Source organism: Triturus cristatus, chromosome 4_1 (assembly GCF_964204655.1).
Source record: "Triturus cristatus chromosome 4_1, aTriCri1.1, whole genome shotgun sequence".
NCBI classification, from domain to species: Eukaryota; Metazoa; Chordata; class Amphibia; order Caudata; family Salamandridae; genus Triturus; species Triturus cristatus.
In genome coordinates this window covers 1,119,339,934-1,119,355,959 of record NC_140585.1, presented here as the reverse complement: position 1 = coordinate 1,119,355,959, position 16,026 = coordinate 1,119,339,934, and positions in this window count along the sequence as shown.

Sequence of the window (16,026 nt, the reverse complement as noted above, 5' to 3'; positions counted from 1 at the left end):
AAGGGTTACGGGCCAGAAGAAAACTCTTGGGAACCGGCCTCGTCCGTTCATGCGGCCCGGTTAGTGGCGGCATTCCACGCACGATACCCTGACAAGCCTGGGGCCAGTCAGTGTCCTCGGAAAGGGGGATGTACTGTCAGGCCGAGCACCCGGTAGTCACTGACTGCCGCGAATTCGCAAAGACTACAATTCCCGTGAAGCGTTGCGCGTAACGCGGTTACACGTGACGCTTATGCGGTGCGCCGGATCCCTTATCAGTGAGACGGAAGCAGCAAACAGACGCTGGTTATTCCTCCTCGGCGTCCAGTCCTGGCGAGCAGTCGCTACGCTCCAACCCGAAGACCGGCTTCAGCGATACCTAGACGAGGGAAGTGAGTCACAGATCAGCCCTAGTTCCCATTCGGTCCTTCCGAGTTGCCCCTCTGTTGGAGAGACTCCTTGGCGGAGCCTCGTGCAGAGGAGCGCTAAAGCTTCTTGTGGTGCTATTTCTAAAGCACCTTCCGAGTTGCCCCTCTGTTGGAGAGACTCCTTGGCGGAGCCTCGTGCAGAGGAGCGCTAAAGCTTCTTGTGGTGCTATTCCTAAAGCACCTTCCGAGTTGCCCCTCTGTTGGAGAGACTCCTTGGCGGAGCCTCGTGCAGAGGAGCGCTAAAGCTTCTTGTGGTGCTATTTCTAAAGCATCTTCCGAGTTGCCCCTCTGTTGGAGAGACTCCTTGGCGGAGCCTCGTGCAGAGGAGCGCTAAAGCTTCTTGTGGTGCTATTTCTAAAGCACCTTCCGAGTTGCCCCTCTGTTGGAGAGACTCCTTGGCGGAGCCTCGTGCAGAGGAGCGCTAAAGCTTCTTGTGGTGCTATTTCTAAAGCACCTTCCGAGTTGCCCCTCTGTTGGAGAGACTCCTTGGCGGAGCCTCGTGCAGAGGAGCGCTAAAGCTTCTTGTGGTGCTATTTTCTAAAGCACCTTCCGAGTTGCCCCTCTGTTGGAGAGACTCCTTGGCGGAGCCTCGTGCAGAGGAGCGCTAAAGCTTCTTGTGGTGCTATTTCTAAAGCATCTTCCGAGTTGCCCCTCTGTTGGAGAGACTCCGTGGTGGAGCCTCGTGCAGAGGAGCGCTAAAGCTTTCAGTGCTATTTTATTAGCCACGCCTGTGATTCACACCCTACGACAAGGGCGAACTACCCGCACCTCAGTCCGACATAACAGTAAGACTCCTTAACGGGAGAGATTATGTACCTACATCTTGCCAAAGTTTAGATACGTTGTGTGTTTTCTCGTTACAGATCTCCTTCCCTGCTGTCCCTACCCTTTCCTTCCCTCACTCGATCACCTCACCAGTCTGTGTTTTTCCATAATTCCGGACTTGGGGAGATCGAGAGGTGGACCCCATTCAGCATCAGTACAACCCTGAGGATCACCGGAGGACGAAGCATGACAGACATAATAGTACCAGCAGATTTACGGACAGAGTGCAAGCTCATGATAAATTGGCCAACTCAGGAATATCCTAGGGATCCTAAAACAGGAGCTCCAGACCCCGAGGTAATGAAGAAATATGAACAGGTTATGGTATTTTTGAAAAACAAACTGCCCCCTAAAGAGACAGATTGGGTAAAAATTGATCGAACACATCAAGAAAGTAAAGTCAGTACATGCATATTATGAGAGGCTAATACTCGCTTTTAAGCAGTTTAGCGGAGATGAGAATCTGAGTGAAAAGGATTTGAGTCATTTTGTATACAGATTTGTATATGGTTTACGTCAAGAAATTGGTGAAATGATTAAACAGCATATGGTAGATTGGCAAAACAAGAAAATAGACGAAGTATTGAGACAGGCTAAATATTTCAGTGATGAAATTGAAGCAAAACAGCGGAAACTAAAAGAGAAGGCAATGTGGGCACAGGTAAAAGTAGCAGAGAGACAAGAAGCACAATTAGTGGAACAAGCAGGGTCAAAGCCGAAATTTAATCCTGGGAAAAATAAAGGGAATATTGAGGAAGCTAAAAAGAAATTTCCGTGTCATAATTGCGGTAGGATAGGGCATTGGAAATCCGAGTGTAAATTTCCCCCAAGTACTAACAATGAAAATCCATCATTGAACCCACAGGTGCAGCATGAGGTGAATGGTCAACTGCAGCAACAGCAGCAAGTTGTTACCCCACAGAATCAGGTGCCAAAACCGCCTTTTCCACAGAGCAGAAACTCACAGAAGTATAGTAGTGAATCGGGATTCTACAATGAAGAACAGGTAATTAAGCTGCCACGCGCTAGCGCTGTTTCGCAGTATTGGCTGCAACGCGATGAAAGTGACTCAGAAGAAAGCTATTTACGGTGCTGAAGGGAGGAAGGAGAGTGCGTATTTGGCGCAACTCTAGAAGTAGACCAGACAGGACCATTTGTAGATGGGAAGGTTAATGACGAAAATATTACTTTCCTAGTGGATACTGGTGCTACTCGATCAACTGTTAGATCAGCTGATGTTAAGAATCTTCCTCTCTCGGATGAAACGATCCAAGTAGTTGGTGTATCCAACAGACAGATCAAAACATACCTTACAGAACCAGTGAAAGTTAGCATAGGGAAATTTTCAGAAATGCACCGCTTTGTTGTGTGCGACACCAGTCCTGTGAATTTATTAGGTAGGGACCTGTTGTGCAAAATTAATTGCACTATATTCTGTACTCCGGATGGAATAGCTTTTGAAACACCGGATGATGATGTACTGTATAAGATGACCATAGCTAACAGAGAAAATGAGGTTACTGAAACATATGCTGTATTCAACCCTGATGAATTACCTAAAGAGTTGAAACAGTCTGTAAAAGCGGAAGTTTGGGATTTCACTGGAGAAGATGTAGGTCTAATGAGAAATGTAGATCCAATAAAAATAACAGTAAAGGAAGGAGTAACATACCCAAATGTCCCGCAATATAAATTGACACCTGAGATAATTGAAGGAGTAACTCCTGTAATAGAGAAAATGATCAGGCAAGGAATCTTGAGAGAAATAATGAGTAGTCCATGTAATTCACTAATAATGGGACTGAAAAAGCCTAATGGGAAATTCAGAATAGTGCAAGATCTGAGAAAGGTGAATAAAATTGTGGTATCATGTTGCCCCATTGTACCAAATCCATCAGTGATCTTATATCAGATTCCCCATGATGCAGAATGGTATACAGTAATTGATCTGTGCCATGCTTTCTTTTCCATCCCATTGCACCACAACAGTCAGCAAATTTTGTGCGTTTCGTTTTGGCGAACGTATTTTGGCATGGTGCCGAATCCCACAGGTGTATACAGAAAGCCCTTCGATATTTAATCAGTTATTGAAGAAGTCCTTGGAGAGTCTAGAAATGCCCGAGAATTCAGTGTTAGTTCAATACATTGATGACCTTTTGGTGGCGTCAAAAACACGTGAAGCCTGTGAGGTAGACACGATAGCTTTGCTGAATCATTTGGCAAATGGATTAAAGTGTCCCCATCAAAGTTACAATTTTGCAAAAAGGAAGTACAGTCTTTAGGACATAACATTGAGAAAGGACTAAGAAAAATAACAATAGACAGAGTCAGAATTATAAAAGGAATGAGAGCTCCCATGACTCAAAGAGAGGTGAGAATGTTCTTGGGTATGGTTGGATACTGTCGTCAGTGGATCAGCAATTTCGCTATGATTGCAAAACCTTTGGTACGACTGACGAGAAGTGATGTGAAAGATACCATTGAGTTGAATAAGGAGGAATTGGCAGCATTTAGAAAATTGAGAGATGGTTTGTGTGAAGCACCTGCATTAGGTATGCCTGACTATGAGAAAGAATTTGAGTTGTATTGCAGTGAGAGAAATGGATGTGCACTCTCTGTGTTGATACAGAAGCATGGAAAACAGAGTAGACCAATTGCATATTTTTCATCAATGCTTGATCCAGTAGCTGTAGCTGTAGCTTTACCTGGATGTTTGAAAGCGGTAGCTGCAACATGCCGAAGTTTGGAGCAGAGTGAAGGAATTGTGATGGGATATCCATTGAAAGTGTTTGTACCGCATGATGTAGCGATCCTGTTAACAAGGAGTCGTACTCAGTATATGACACACAGTCGGCTGACCAAATATGAAAATGTCATATTGGGTGCAACTAATGTGAGTCTTGCAAGATGTTTGAATGTGAATCCCGCAACCTTGTTGCCTGATGCTGAGAATGTGGAAGTAAGAGATAAAGCAGATCATGATTGTTTGGATGTACTTGATTTTTGTACAAAACCACGACCAGATATAAAAGATGTACCTTTTCCAGAAAGTGATTTTGTGATGTTCGTTGATGGGTCATGTTTGAGAACAGATGAAGGAGTGCTGAGTGCAGCGTATGCAGTGTGCACAGTCGCAGCAATGATAGAAGCATCCTATCTGAAAGGAGTAAAATCGGCCCAAGTAGCAGAGCTTGTGGCTTTGACTAGAGCGTGCAAAATTGGGAAAAGTGTGAGAGTGACTGTGATAACTGACAGCCAGTATGGCTTTGGAGTTGTCCACGACTTTGGCCAACTATGGCTGCAAAGAGGTTTCCTAACCTTGTGTGGAACTCCTATTAAGAATGCTGAAGTGGTTGGAAAGTTGCTTGAGGCGATACAGCTGCCTAGACAATTGGCTGTGGTAAAATGTGCTGCTCATAGTCAAGGTGGTGATTATATCGCCATAGGAAACAGATATGCCAATGACATGGCACAGTATTGTGCACGTAATCAGAATTCGGTCAATCGGGCTAAAGAAAGAGAAATGTCTTCTTGCTCATTGATGTTTACTAACATTGTAGGAACTTGGGAAGAGGTAAGACAGTTGCAAGAAGAGGCAGGAGATGAAGAAATGAAACAGTGGGTAAAAGCAGGATGTGCCCCAAGAGAGAAGGATCATGTGTGGGTCTATCGAGATGGAAGACCAGTTATGCCTGATAGCATGATGTCTACCATGGAACGGATGTATCATGGCCAGGGACACATAGGGAGAGACGCCATGATCAGGTCATTTAAGCAGACCTGGTACAATGCAAAATTCAGACTTGTAGCAGAAAGTCTTTGTCAAAGATGCCTAATATGTTAGCAATACAATCCTGGGAGAAAGACAGTAGTGAGTCTAGGAACAATAGGTCGAGAAGGAGGGCCTTTCACCAGAATGCAAGTAGATTTCATTGAGATGCCACCCTGTATGTTTTGGTTGTGGTCTGCCTATTCTCTAGGTGGGTGGAAGCATTTCCAACAAGGAGAAAAGATGGGATGACAGTGGCCAAGTTACTGTTGAGAGAGTTCATCCCTAGGTTAGGGTTCCCAGTGACAATTGAATCAGACCGAGGAGGACATTTCCATAATGAGATTGTAGGATTAATTTGTGAAGCATTGAATGTACAACAAAAACTACATTGTGCCTACCGACCAGAGGCTTCTGGTGTGGTTGAACAGATGAATGAACTATCAAAAATAGAATAGGGAAAATGTGTTTGGCCACGGGTATGAAATGGCCTGATGTCTTGACTCTGGTACTCATGACTATTGGATCAATTCCAGACAGAACTACAGGATTAAGTCCTCATGAAATAATCATGGGACGAGCCATGAGACACGTATTTATACCAGTCAACAAGCTGATGACTATAACTGATGACATGGTGTTGGAATACTGTAAAAGCCTGGCTGACGCAGTTCATTCTGTGTTTCATCAGGTTGGAGCGGATGCCACCACACTTGAAAAGAAGACAGCCCATTATCTGAGCTCAGGAGACTGGGTAAGGATAAAGGTCCACAGAAGAAGAAATTGTTTGGTTCCAAGGTGGGGAAAGCCAAGACAAATCATTCTGACCACGACAACAGCTGTGAAGTGTGCTGGTCTGAAAAACTGGATCCATGCAAGTCACACATTGAGAATCCCAAATCCAGTGGACGGCACAGAAAAAGAATATTTTGATCAGAATCAAGTACTGAGTCAGATGACGGAGAGTCAAAAACACGAGAAAACTCTGAAAGGGGGGTAACAGAACCAAGTCTAACTTTAGTCCCCAGAAGTAGCTCTCTGAGAAGAAGATTGCAGATTTCTGAATCCAGCGATTCCAGAAACGAACAAGAAACGCAAGGTTCCAGAAAAGAACACAGAAAGAAAAGAGGAAAAGATAATGAAGAAACAATAAAAGAAATTCGTGAAAAGGAAGTACCAGATGAGAAACTGAGAGAAATTCCACCTGAAATAACAAATTTAAGTGAACAAGGGACAGATACAGAGAGAGAGGGACAGATTTCAGGGGAAGACCCCCGAGGAGGTGTAGGGAACTGCAACATCCAGTCAGGTGAAGGGACAAGTAGCCAGCAGGAAGATTGTGTGTCGGAGACCCGGGGAGGGACAGAAGTAGGGAAAACAATACAAGTGGTGGAAGAGGAAATTGCTGAAAGGAAAAAGCAAGTTGAGACAGAGTCTGAAGAGAGTGAAAATGAAATACCTGAAGGTCGAGTTCTAAGGAAGAGAGCTTGGAGGAATGAAAAGAACGACAAAGGAAGTTAAGTAAAAAGAGTCGCAAAGGATGACATTTGGCCCAATAAAATAAAGAAATTGAGATATCGACTGACACGAGTGAATTCGCCAAGAGCTGAACAGGTGAATGAAGTGACAAGTCAAGAAAAATCAAAAGAAGAAGAAACAACTGAGAATAAAGAAAGTAAAAGAACAAAGAAACCTAACCAGAAGTATAAGTCACCGGAATGGACGTACGTGGCTCTGCCTGAAAAGGGAGAAGAGGCAGATAGTCAAGGAAATCCAGAGGAGGCTGTACTGAAAGTGGTTGAAGAAGAGGAAGAATCGGAAATCCTGAGAGTTCTCTTGTCCGACAATGGAGAAGAAGAAACGGAAGTTCAGGAAATTCTGTATTTGGATGACGAGAGGAAAGTGAAGAACGATGAGATGCCAAACTGAATAGATCAAGAAAGCTGTTGATGAAGAAAATAAGAAATTAAGTCAAAAGATAGATACTGGTAGAACCAAATAGGTGTTTAGAGCCTTAGGTTAGAAAACTAGTTGTGAAGTGAAAGAGGCTAAGTCAAAAGACACGGTCCATTTTTAACAAAGATGGCTAACATAGATAGTAGCAAAGGTAGATGTACATTCATGAAAAGATGGTGTAAGATGTGTTGTTGTTGTACAGGATTATTAATGCTTCTATGGCGCATACTTGCTCTTCTTATCTCTTTTAAAGTCACTATAGATACATTAGAAGGACATAGTGAGAATAAAACTAATATAGGGACGATTCAAAAGGTAGTTCCGACTAGAATAGATAATAATTATTTACATAAAGACAGGTCTATCACTGATTTTACTAATAATGTGTTTTCAAAATTATTGTACGAATATGTAAAGACAATGGATGTAAGGGACTGCTACGTATGCATGCAGTTACCTGCCTCTGTTTCCGAAGGAGTGACTTATCATCACCTTCCAGCAACGTATGGAATAACATGTAGTGTAATAGCTAGTTTATTTTATCAGACAGAAAATTAGAATATTATTTTTCAGATGTAGATAACATTTTTGCGCAAGTCCCTGCCATTAACAAACTAAACAAGGTAAAAGCTGCTAGGGTATTAGGTGAATTTTTCTTAGAAGCTAAAGAACTAACATTAGAATATATTTTTAGAAACAATTTGACTTGCAGTTTGAAGAAAGAGGAAAGGACATTCTTAGACATGGTTGAAGAAAGGAGACTGAAAATGCAAAGAAAGTCAGCAGAAGGGAAAGTGGAGAAAACAGTCTGGGATGTGGAAAGGGAAAAACATTTGAAAGGAGAAACTAGTCTAACCATAGCTTTAGATTGGCCTCAGAAAGAGAAATTTTGCATTCGACGGAATCAAACTGTGTATGATAATTATTTTCCAGGTAATAGTGAGTGCCATGATACATACCGAATCATGGGTGGATGGGGATTTAAAGGCGGAAAAGATCCAGTCTTTCCTGGATTATATTTTATTTGTGGGAACAGGGCATATTACCGTTTGCCAGACCATTGGTATGGCACATGTTATGTAGGCCTGGTTTTTCCGAAAAATTTTCATATGGATAGAGGAGAAGATGGTGTACATAGTTTAAGTAATCATTTAGCACGTAGTAAAAGAGAATCTTGGACAGAAATTGTAGGTGACATTTTTGGAGCATTGATACCAGCAGTGGGAATATCTCTGAATGCAAACAAAATTAGAAGACTTTCAACAGTAGTGGATCGCTTGTCAACAAGCACCACTGGAGGATTTTTATTGGTAGACACTGAAATGGTTGCCATGCGTGCTATGGTAATGCAAAATCGACTTGCCCTTGATATATTATTGGCAAAAGAGGGTGGAGTCTGTGGAATGGTGAAGGTTCAACATTGTTGTACTTACATTCCTGACGAAAGTAAAGATCTGAAAATTTGTATTAGGAATATTACTGAATTGCATGATGAAATTGCACCACTGGAGGTTGAAGGTGTTTGGGAAAAGGTCGGAAAGAAAATAGCTGCTATTAAAAATTTCTTAGTAAAGCTAGGTAGTACATTTATAGGTAAAATATTGTTTCCATTAACATGTGTGATTTTCATAATATTAGTGATAAGATTAGGTTGTATCTGTTGTAAAAATAATAAAAACAAGAAAAGATTAAAAAGCGAAAAGTTAAGCTGAAAAGATAAGAAACAAGAAAGAGAATTTGAGGAGATAGAATTAGAAGAATGGAAGGAGAGTATGTATGAATCAGCAAAAAGAGGAGACGTGGGTGAAACTGAATTATGATTAAGAGCAAGAAAACATTTTAAAATCCGTAAAAGACAGAATAAAAATTTCTGGTTGGTTGGTATGGTGATAAAATCACCAAAGGGGGGATTGCTGGAGCGGGTAATGCAAAAATGTTTGTATACCCTCCCCATTTCGCATGTTTATACTAATTAGATTAATTAATAGAATATAATCGAACTAATGGAATGAAGTGAAAATTATTAACCAATCTTATTAATAACTGTAATACACGTGGGATTGCATTTGCATGACTTAATTAATTCGTAAACTAAATTATGTACGTATACTAATGGTAGACAATTAGAATATTGCATGATATAAGTTGTTTTTGTGATGTATTTGTGATTTGTGCTTTATTCAGTAAGTATAGACCGCTTGAGTGTTGCTTTTTGCTAGATAAATACATACACATATGGGTATTAGCGAGGGAATAACATTTTATTCGTTATTTTTGTGTATTTATTGCGTTTTGTGTTTTTTTTGCTTAAGTTGACCATTTGGGCCTGCCACAAAATGGCTGCCTCCGGTACCTGACTTGACTAACGACGCTACACGAGGTTTTGGGTGAAGTGCGCCTGCGCTAACGCCAGCAACAGTGGCCTCGTCGTGACCCTAACCAGACTGTACCCACCAAGGTCGCCCTGGGAAGCAAGCCAGCTTTTCAGAAGAACAATAAGACGTCTCTTAAAACCGGAACAAGCAAGACTGATGACCTAAGAGACATTATTCCATGTGAACCCTGTCGGACGATCCCTGATTGTCCAATCAGAGGAGCTGAAAACCAATATTTGTTACTTTTTGACAATGATTTTACTATAAATTATGGTAGAATAGAGAGGTTGGTGCTGGTTCTACTTTTGGCTTTTCTCATTTTCCTGACGTTATGCTGACGGAGAGGATGGTGACACTGCAGGACAGCTGTTTTACTGAATCTTTGACGGACTGAATTAATGCCAAAGCTCCTGATGAACTGAAATTACTAAATTTGATGGGCATAGATTTGCAAGACTACTGGATTTGACTTAGAGGACGGCGATTAGCCAGAATAGGTAAATATGATGATTGGCGGCTTGAATATATGAATGATTTAATTTGCATTAATTAGATAAAGATTGAATTGATTAATTACCAAATGAGTTGGGTGGTTTATTCATGGAAAATGTATTGATTCAAAGGTAAATAGAGAATTAGAAATCAACCTAAACCAGCAACTAACTGATCCATCCCGATTTATGAGAGGAATACTAAAGGTGAAGTTCAGGGCCTAATGAGTATCAGAAGGTTGCGTAGATTTGTTGCTCATTAGGGTAAAGAGGTAATTCCTTTCATGTCAGCGTTTGGAAGATAATCGCCTCCCGAGAAACACAGATCGATGGTAAGTGAATGTTGGTGTTATGGGCCCCACCAGCGAATGTATTGATAGTGTGTGTGAGATCTTTGGTCTGTGACGGAGGGAGGGATTTTGTACTCCACACTGCAGCAACCACAACTCTGTCTCTCCAACTGCCTCTATCGCTCCATCAGTTTCAGCCTGTTTCTCTGTGTGCGTCTCGGGGTTATTAACCACCTGTCTCTTTCGAACAGTCACACAGACTTTTCCACCGAGTGCAACTGTCACCCGCCCCTCTCCCTGTGTCACTATGGCCCGCTCCTCTATTTTAACCACTTTCTCTCTATCTTCCCCAGTCTTCCTGTCAACCTCAGCCTCTTTCCTGTCATTTGTCGCGTCCCATGCCTCTTAGCTTCATGCAGTCCTCCCCACCTCTGCTCCCCTATCATACTCCCTCTCGCAACAGCGCACATACGCGTAAGCACGATCGGACTCTTTCTCACGCTGTCCCTTTCACTCTCCATCACTTGTCTTTCCCTCATTTCTTCATCCCAGGCCTCCCCTGCCCCGACTCCTACACACGCCCTGGCTTCATAGGCTTTCGGATATCCTTCTCACTCTACAAACCCTTTGATCAATGTTGCTTCTTACTGTCTCTAAGTAACAACTTTTCGCTCCCACCCTACCTGTCCCATATCTTTCTGTGTGTGCATGTTTTTAATTTATGGGGGGGGGGGGTGTCAAAGGCTTCCTCCACTGTAACAAATACCTCCACTGCTCTTTCACCCATCCTATCCACCTCCCTACACCCCACATGGCGCCCCTCGTGCGCCCCTACAGCGTTTTGCCCTACCTCACCATTTTCCAAGCCGGTGGAGGTCTTGCAATCAGAGATGACCTGCTGGGGGCTTCCGTTGCTTCCTCCTGGACATCTCCTTCCCGTGGGTGTCTGCGTAGCACCCAGGGTGCCCCCCGGATGCAGTGGGTGCTGCCTGAGGCGTCAGGTAGCGTTCAATGTGCTCTGCACACAAAAAGCATTGGCATAGCCAATAGATCTCGCTTTTGGGACCTTATATGTATTTAGATATGCAGCACAATATCCTCGCTGCAATAACATCATCTGTTGCATGGCTAAACACTTATAGGTGAGACCTATTGGCTATGCCAATGCTTGTTTGAGAGGCCTGGGGGGGGGGGGGTGGTTCTGCATTGTTCGATGCCGCCTGCGGCCCAGTGGGTGCCTAAGGGGCCGTTCTGGAGACAGATGGGCCTCCATCACCTCCCTTTTATCAACAGCAGAGGTGTCACTCGATCCCTTTCTCTCGTTGGCCCGGCCCATCAATACATGCATATTGAGCAGGGGCAGGGGGGCTGCGCAAAAGTGGCCTCACTTGTTTTCAGGTGTTTCACCAGTGTAAACTAATCCGTGCATTTTTTTAACCCCCATCCCCCTTTTTAGGTCTCGCTGAGCCCAGCGCATGCGCTGGCTCGAAGAGACATTATGTATGTGGGCCCCAAAAAGTGCTACCAGGCAAGCCTAGAGCCACAGTGCATGTGCGCGGGCGCGCGCGCCGCACTTACTTTCACTTTCGCAGCCGCACGGCCGCTTTGATCGCGATCAAGCTAACATCTGGTGAAAAACACTCAGGAAGATTAAACCAGTTTTACAAGTGCAGGCCACCAGGGGGTTATTAATCGGGCCTCGTTACAGAAAGGCTATTTTTCTTGTATTTAATATTCGATTACCAATCACATCAGCCCTTCATGAATGTTTTTTTCTTTCCGACATGAATCCCTCCCAAATAAACTCACATGAGCTTTTGATTAGGAGAGGCCGTCTTCAGCTGCAGCGCTTTAACCGTGTACCCCTCACCCTGCTGTAGCCTCAGAATGTCTCCTCCCTACAATGCAACCATGGCCTCGGTGGGGGTTTAGTCATGTTTTCCCAGGTTAGCGTTTACATTCTCGGAAAGCAGTTGCGCATACACAATATGTTGAGCTTTGGCTGTGAACGCAGCACTTGTGTAAATCGATCCATTGCAAATTCACAAGATTTAAGAGGGGGACAGCGAGAGGAGACTACGGTGAAGTCAGTCACCCACAGGAATGACCTTGCGCCGCCGTGATTAGCCGCGAGCTCCACTCTAGCCTCAGGTGAGTGCTTCCTGAATGAGTCCCTAAAGGAAACTGGTGATCCATGCAGCACTTTTAACAACTGACCCTCACTTAAGTCAATCAAGGAAGATGGCTTCGGAAATGAATGGCTTTCCTGTAAGGAGGCGCAGTCTAAATCTTCAGCAAACTCGTTCACGTGCGGGTTCTCCAGCCAATTGGCAGTGCCCGAGCTATTTTCCTCGTCAATTTTGAATGTCTTTTAGCGGTGCTGTCTATCAGCACATCTGCTGTTCATCATGTCTGAAAGTCATTGAAAGGCCAGAATCACAGAATGTTGAGCAAAAGCTGAATCTCTTCACCCCCAAGGTGAGTTAATTTCCCTGCTTCTCCTAACACAAAATAGCGCTATGATGTTGCCTGTGTTGGCTGCATCATAGCGCTTTTTTTAGGTCTCGCTGAGCCCAGCGCATCTCGCTGAGCCCAGCGCATCTCGCTGAGCCCAGCGCATGCGCTGGCTCGAAGAGACATTATGTATGTGGGCCCCAAAAAGTGCTACCAGGCAAGCCTAGAGCTACAGTGCATGTGCGCGGGCGCGCGCGCCGCACTTACTTTCACTTTCGCAGCCGCACGGCCGCTTTGATCGCGATCGCGATCACTCACTTTCGTGCGCAGACCCAGCCTCCTCTGCCGGCACACCCACAACTGGCAACATTAGTTTTCTACAGCGCTTCGATCTAGCGCTTGAAATCACCTCACCTACCACCTGTTACTCTCGTCACTCAGCAATGTTTAGTTTCACCCACCCAGCCCAAACTAACATTGCTCCCCATCCCTTCCCATCATATCCCTTTAAAATGTTGTCCCTATCCAGCAACTGCAATATGCTGCTATGTCACTCATTTATGAAAAGGGTCATTTGCGCATATTTAACCTATTTATTTATTTTTTTATTCACCCCTTTCAAGATTGGCAAAGAAGCATCTTGGAACTGCAAAGAAAACATAAATGGCGGCTTTGTCATTCCTTAAGTGGTGTAGCCAGTGTGCCATGGGTCTTATTGCAAGGAAGAACCCACCCCCCCCCACCATTGCTTGAGCTGTGACCTTGGGGCCCAGTGCCACTTCACCTGCTTTAACAGTGATAGCAACAACCCTACATAACTTAAGTGCACACATGCATGTCGATGCATGAAAGCATAAACACACTCATGGTGAGTCGCTGCAGCGTCATGCCACCTATGTGTATATGTGTGATGACATGTGAGCTTACATACTGTTGGACTTTTTTTTTCACCAATGCTATTCAGCATTGGCAATAATCATTTCTCTTTTTGTTGATGCAGCATCAGTAAAAATAATTGCCAGAGCCTAAAATTCTGCATTGGCAAAGCATGCTGCCAGGGTTCTTGGCCCTCCCACATCTTACCACATCCCCCCCGGATCCCTTTGCATGCATATCAGCGCTAGAGCCTGGGTGCTCAAGATGCCACCATTGAAATGCATGGGAGAAAGCCCCGAGTGTAAGGGGAGAGCCTCCGCTGGGAGACTGAGCGCCGCGAACGGGGCTGTTTCTCCTCAAGATTGACTCCTTAGGTAACGACCCCTGAGGTTAGCCTGCAACTCAACTTTGCTGCTGCACAACAAATGCCTCAATCGCTACAAGTAGTTTTCCTAGCATATGATACCAGCTGAAGTCCGCCCTCCCTGTTTCAGTATTTTCTCATTTCTTTCTGATTCTGGGTGCTCTGTTTGCCTGCAAGTGCAGGTCTAGAAACACATCTGAAAATAGTTTCCAAAATATTCAGAATATGCGAGCAGTTTCCAAAATGTACAAGGAATTTGTAAAATCTGCACTCATTAAGAAATCAGAATTCTCTGAATATAAAACCATTTCCACGGATTTGGGCAGTGCCTACCTGTCGATGTTGGTCAATAAATGTTTTAAAACTGATGTTCAGTACTGATTGTACATGATTGTACAATCTGTTTCATTATTGTTCAATATTCGAGTACATTACTCTAAGTTAAAACTCGCTTTTGTGACTTTGGTTCAATGCTGGGTTCGATATTCGTCTTTGCCCCACCACATTTATTACTCAAGACAAGAAGGATGCATATTAAGTTGGTGCTTTGATTTATAAGCCATACCTTGAAAATCACACTGGACAGAGGCTGAAGCTAAGAGTGCACCCCCCCCCCCCCAAACCCCGCCTTTAAACTTCTTAGGTAGTACAAGACAGCAAAAAAAAGAGTGACAATGCATGCCCTGACAAACTAGTCTTTCACATTTTAATATAGCATTAGTATGCTATGAAGATTTTTTTTTTGACTTATGATTGTCAGAATGGCTCGGCTTGTAGTAGACAGTCGTGTTTGAATTGTACGTCCAGATTTCTCGAAATGACCCTCAACTCGGCTGCTTTTCGGAGGCAATCCTTTAAGTACGACACACGCGGCTGTATGAGCCTGTATTACGCCTTCCAGTGGGATAATGACCTAGACAGCACCCAGGAAGGAGGGGAAGTTTAATCTCTGGAGGCAGTCCTTTTATCATCCAAACAGGGGGAACTTTTCTGTGTCCTCTTTTGTTTCTCTTGATTACTTCAGGGCTTGCAATCAAATGCAGCTTAGTTGCTGCTTCTATGTATGACCAGAGCGCCATGCGCGCTTTCACTGTGGCAGTGCAATGGGTCTCACATTTGCGAGAGTTTGAGCTATTTGGCATTGTAAATGACAATGCCTTTTATTTATGTGTTGGTTTTTAAAACATAAATAATAAGTATTGTCATTTACAGTGCCAGTAGCTTAAACTCTTGCAAATGCGAGACCTATTGCATTGCAAATGCTTGTTTTAGGTCTCGTCTGACCCAGCGCATGCGCTGGTCTGGTAAGACTTTTTGTGAGGGCTCAAAAAATGCTACCATGGCTAGCCTAGAGCTACAGTGCATGTGCACGGGAGCGCGCTTAGGAACAGAGGCTGGCAAACCTCGTCATGCTCATTAAGCGCCTGCGATCACTTTTGCAGAGCCCCTTTGATGTTCTCGTTCAAAGAACAACAAACATCAAAGAACATGTTGTTGTGTTAATGCTTTGCTGCGCCCGTTTGACTTACAATGTGCTTTCTCTTTCTACAAACTCGATGTTTGTGTTCCTTTATTTTGAGATGCTTTTAGTATTACTGTTTTGTGACTTAAAGAACATTAAGGAAATGTTACTGTGAAACTGGACAACGTTCACAGTGTTTATTTCTGATCGCAGCGGCTGCTTCATGTCTGTTGCACCATTCAGGGAGTCCTTTCGTTGGCACTTTCATGAGGCCATGATGAGGAAGCTGGAAACTTTTGGCACATTCTCTTTAAAAGCACAGCATGTTGGGGACTGGCAAATCGATTAGACCTATGTAGCGCTTTAGATCTCAAAGCGCTATGGTGGGTGCAGCAGTTACAACTCATGAAATATGGGGTGCAACTCACAAGGAGGGGGCAGGTTTGAGTGAACATTAGCTGCAATCGAACTCTTAAGATGATGGGCTGTGTGTATCCATTATCAGCACTCATTCTTCGCTAAGTGATCTTGTTTGTTTTGTTGTTGTGTGAATGCTTTGCTGCGCCCGTTTGACTTACAACGTGCTTTCTCTTTCCACAAACTCGATGTTTGTGTTCCTTTATTTTGAGATGCTTTTAGTATTACTGTCACACACACAACCACACATACAACCACCCACACACACAACCCCACACACCCACAACCATACCCAACCACACCCACCCACACACACAACCACATACCACACACACATAAA